A 5,258-nucleotide genomic window follows, 5' to 3' on the forward strand; every position below is an offset into this window, starting at 1 on the left:
AAAGTTCGGTGATCGAAAAAGTTAAGCCTCATCGAGCGCGGATACTTTTTTGGAAATCGGTAAAAACTTGTCCAAAATGGTTCGCTGTGCCAGATTTTTTTGTTTTAGCCCCAACTATGGCTCAAGTGGAGCATGCCCACAAAAAATGAGCCATTTCGGACTAAAATTGACGATTTGGTGGCCAAAACAAAGTTCGGTGATCGAAAAAGTTAAGCCTCATCGAGCGCGGATACTTTTTTGGAAATCGGTAAAAACTTGTCCAAAATGGTTCGCTGTGCCAGATTTTTTTGTTTTAGCCCCAACTATGGCTCAAGTGGAGCATGCCCACAAAAAATGAGCCATTTCGGACTAAAATTGACGATTTGGTGGCCAAAACAAAGTTCGGTGATCGAAAAAGTTAAGCCTCATCGAGCGCGGATACTTTTTTGGAAATCGGTAAAAACTTGTCCAAAATGGTTCGCTGTGCCAGATTTTTTTGTTTTAGCCCCAACTATGGCTCAAGTGGAGCATGCCCACAAAAAATGAGCCATTTCGGACTAAAATTGACGATTTGGTGGCCAAAACAAAGTTCGGTGATCGAAAAAGTTAAGCCTCATCGAGCGCGGATACTTTTTTGGAAATCGGTAAAAACTTGTCCAAAATGGTTCGCTGTGCCAGATTTTTTTGTTTTAGCCCCAACTATGGCTCAAGTGGAGCATGCCCACAAAAAATGAGCCATTTCGGACTAAAATTGACGATTTGGTGGCCAAAACAAAGTTCGGTGATCGAAAAAGTTAAGCCTCATCGAGCGCGGATACTTTTTTGGAAATCGGTAAAAACTTGTCCAAAATGGTTCGCTGTGCCAGATTTTTTTGTTTTAGCCCCAACTATGGCTCAAGTGGAGCATGCCCACAAAAAATGAGCCATTTCGGACTAAAATTGACGATTTGGTGGCCAAAACAAAGTTCGGTGATCGAAAAAGTTAAGCCTCATCGAGCGCGGATACTTTTTTGGAAATCGGTAAAAACTTGTCCAAAATGGTTCGCTGTGCCAGATTTTTTTGTTTTAGCCCCAACTATGGCTCAAGTGGAGCATGCCCACAAAAAATGAGCCATTTCGGACTAAAATTGACGATTTGGTGGCCAAAACAAAGTTCGGTGATCGAAAAAGTTAAGCCTCATCGAGCGCGGATACTTTTTTGGAAATCGGTAAAAACTTGTCCAAAATGGTTCGCTGTGCCAGATTTTTTTGTTTTAGCCCCAACTATGGCTCAAGTGGAGCATGCCCACAAAAAATGAGCCATTTCGGACTAAAATTGACGATTTGGTGGCCAAAACAAAGTTCGGTGATCGAAAAAGTTAAGCCTCATCGAGCGCGGATACTTTTTTGGAAATCGGTAAAAACTTGTCCAAAATGGTTCGCTGTGCCAGATTTTTTTGTTTTAGCCCCAACTATGGCTCAAGTGGAGCATGCCCACAAAAAATGAGCCATTTCGGACTAAAATTGACGATTTGGTGGCCAAAACAAAGTTCGGTGATCGAAAAAGTTAAGCCTCATCGAGCGCGGATACTTTTTGTAAATGACAATTTCAGCAATAACCATTGCTCCAAACACACCCCATATACTTGTAAAGGCCATTCTAATAGTTCCCCTGCTTGCGTTTACTGTATATTTGATATTTGGTACTGTCTCGGAAACATCAATACTAATTGTAAAATTTCCCTTTATTAATCTAACTTTTAAGTTAGTGCAAATCGCTGAGTTCCATTCTTTAGGCTGCACTCCGCTAACGCAGAGTGCATTCAAATAAAACTTATCAAATAGAGTTGATACTTACCTATTTAATAAGTTTATCACAACAATTAGGCTAAAGGCAATTCGCCACTGATTTTCCCAATTACCCACCTAAACCCACTGAAGTCATGCTTCCGGTTCAATGTCCGGTTGAACAGGTTCCTCGGACCCAATTCATCTCTCCCTTGTTTTGGGGCCGTTCCACTGTATTGTGGATGGTTGGAAGCAAAAAGTTTGTGCGTTGGTCATAATACACTGTATGGCTACGAATTGCATAAATTATAACACAACCGTGGCTAAAATTGCATGTATTAAGTGACTATTTTGCAAACCGCAAGGCGGCCAGTTAAAGTGATCCTGTATATGAATATAGGACTACAATACAATACTGTTGTATATAAATTCGCTCCCACTTACGCAAATGCCTACGACCATACCATGTTGAATGCACCGGTTCTCGTCCGATCACCGAAGTTAAGCAACATTGGGCCTGGTTAGTACTTGGATGGGTGACCGCTTGGGAACACCAGGTGTTGTAGGCTTTTTCTTTTGAGTATTCAAACCTCATAGAATACTTTTATTCGATATTTACACATTTTAGAGCCTCAAAAAGCCTCGGTGATCGAAAAAGTTAAGCCTCATCGAGCGCGGATACTTTTTTGGAAATCGGTAAAAACTTGTCCAAAATGATTCGCTGTGCCAGATTTTTTTGTTTTAGCCCCAACTATGGCTCAAGTGGAGCATGCCCACAAGAAATGAGCCATTTCGGACTAAAATTGACGATTTGGTGGCCAAAACAAAGTTCGGTGATCGAAAAAGTTAAGCCTCATCGAGCGCGGATACTTTTTTGGAAATCGGTAAAAACTTGTCCAAAATGGTTCGCTGTGCCAGATTTTTTTGTTTTAGCCCCAACTATGGCTCAAGTGGAGCATGCCCACAAAAAATGAGCCATTTCGGACTAAAATTGACGATTTGGTGGCCAAAACAAAGTTCGGTGATCGAAAAAGTTAAGCCTCATCGAGCGCGGATACTTTTTTGGAAATCGGTAAAAACTTGTCCAAAATGATTCGCTGTGCCAGATTTTTTTGTTTTAGCCCCAACTATGGCTCAAGTGGAGCATGCCCACAAGAAATGAGCCATTTCGGACTAAAATTGACGATTTGGTGGCCAAAACAAAGTTCGGTGATCGAAAAAGTTAAGCCTCATCGAGCGCGGATACTTTTTTGGAAATCGGTAAAAACTTGTCCAAAATGGTTCGCTGTGCCAGATTTTTTTGTTTTAGCCCCAACTATGGCTCAAGTGGAGCATGCCCACAAAAAATGAGCCATTTCGGACTAAAATTGACGATTTGGTGGCCAAAACAAAGTTCGGTGATCGAAAAAGTTAAGCCTCATCGAGCGCGGATACTTTTTTTGAAATTGGTGAAAACTTGTCCAAAATGGTTCGCTGTGCCAGATTTTTTTGTTTTAGCCCCAACTATGGCTCAAGTGGAGCATGCCCACAAAAAATGAGCCATTTCGGACTAAAATTGACGATTTGGTGGCCAAAACAAAGTTCGGTGATCGAAAAAGTTAAGCCTCATCGAGCGCGGATACTTTTTTGGAAATTGGTGAAAACTTGTCCAAAATGGTTCGCTGTGCCAGATTTTTTTGTTTTAGCCCCAACTATGGCTCAAGTGGAGCATGCCCACAAAAAATGAGCCATTTCGGACTAAAATTGACGATTTGGTGGCCAAAACAAAGTTCGGTGATCGAAAAAGTTAAGCCTCATCGAGCGCGGATACTTTTTTGGAAATCGGTAAAAACTTGTCCAAAATGGTTCGCTGTGCCAGATTTTTTTGTTTTAGCCCCAACTATGGCTCAAGTGGAGCATGCCCACAAAAAATGAGCCATTTCGGACTAAAATTGACGATTTGGTGGCCAAAACAAAGTTCGGTGATCGAAAAAGTTAAGCCTCATCGAGCGCGGATACTTTTTTGGAAATCGGTAAAAACCTGTCCAAAATGATTCGCTGTGCCAGATTTTTTTGTTTTATCCCAAACTATGGCTCAAGTGGAGCATGCCCACAAAAAATGAGCCAATTTGGACTAAAATTGACGATTTGGTGACCAAAACAAAGTTCGGTGATCGAAAAAGTTAAGCCTCATCGAGCGCGGATACTTTTTTGGAAATTGGTGAAAACTTGTCCAAAATGGTTCGCTGTGCCAGATTTTTTTGTTTTAGCCCCAACTATGGCTCAAGTGGAGCATGCCCACAAAAAATGAGCCATTTCGGACTAAAATTGACGATTTGGTGGCCAAAACAAAGTTCGGTGATCGAAAAAGTTAAGCCTCATCGAGCGCGGATACTTTTTGTAAATGACAATTTCAGCAATAACCATTGCTCCAAACACACCCCATATACTTGTAAAGGCCATTCTAATAGTTCCCCTGCTTGCGTTTACTGTATATTTGATATTTGGTACTGTCTCGGAAACATCAATACTAATTGTAAAATTTCCCTTTATTAATCTAACTTTTAAGTTAGTGCAAATCGCTGAGTTCCATTCTTTAGGCTGCACTCCGCTAACGCAGAGTGCATTCAAATAAAACTTATCAAATAGAGTTGATACTTACCTATTTAATAAGTTTATCACAACAATTAAGCTAAAAGCAATTCGCCACTGATTTTCCCAATTACCGACCTAAACCCACTGAAGTCATGGTTCCGGTTCAATGTCCGGTTGAACAGGTTCCTCGGACCCAATTCATCTCTCCCTTGTTTTGGGGCCGTTCCACTGTATTGTGGATGGTTGGAAGCAAAAAGTTTGTGCGTTGGTCATAATACACTGTATGGCTACGAATTGCATAAATTATAACACAAACGTGGCTAAAACTGCATGTATTAAGTGACTATTTTGCAAACCGCAAGGCGGCGAGTTAAAGTGAACCTGTATATGAATATAGGACTACAAAACAATACTGTTGTATATAAATTCGCTCCCACTTACGCAAATGCCTACGACCATACCATGTTGAATGCACCGGTTCTCGTCCGATCACCGAAGTTAAGCAACATTGGGCCTGGTTAGTACTTGGATGGGTGACCGCTTGGGAACACCAGGTGTTGTAGGCTTTTTCTTTTGAGTATTCAAACCTCATAGAATACTTTTATTCGATATTTACACATTTTAGAGCCTCAAAAAGCCTCGGTGATCGAAAAAGTTAAGCCTCATCGAGCGCGGATACTTTTTTGGAAATTGGTGAAAACTTGTCCAAAATGGTTCGCTGTGCCAGATTTTTTTGTTTTAGCCCCAACTATGGCTCAAGTGGAGCATGCCCACAAAAAATGAGCCATTTCGGACTAAAATTGACGATTTGGTGGCCAAAACAAAGTTCGGTGATCGAAAAAGTTAAGCCTCATCGAGCGCGGATACTTTTTTGGAAATCGGTAAAAACTTGTCCAAAATGGTTCGCTGTGCCAGATTTTTTTGTTTTAGCCCCAACT

At 41.1% G+C, this 5,258-nt stretch overlaps 2 non-coding genes across 2 annotated transcripts; both read left to right on the forward strand.

The window, feature by feature from the left end:
• Positions 1–2,196: 2,196 nt before the first annotated feature.
• LOC142347545 (5S ribosomal RNA) lies at positions 2,197–2,315 on the forward strand. Its single transcript, XR_012760531.1, has one exon. It is a non-coding gene; the product is annotated as a 5S ribosomal RNA (ribosomal RNA).
• Positions 2,316–4,767: 2,452 nt separating this feature from the next.
• On the forward strand, positions 4,768–4,886 carry LOC142347547 (5S ribosomal RNA). The gene has a single exon (XR_012760533.1). It is a non-coding gene; the product is annotated as a 5S ribosomal RNA (ribosomal RNA).
• The last annotated feature ends 372 nt before the right edge of the window (positions 4,887–5,258 follow it).

Source organism: Convolutriloba macropyga, chromosome 9 (genome assembly GCF_964194025.1).
Source record: "Convolutriloba macropyga chromosome 9, txConMacr16.3, whole genome shotgun sequence".
Taxonomy (NCBI): Eukaryota; Metazoa; Xenacoelomorpha; order Acoela; family Convolutidae; genus Convolutriloba; species Convolutriloba macropyga.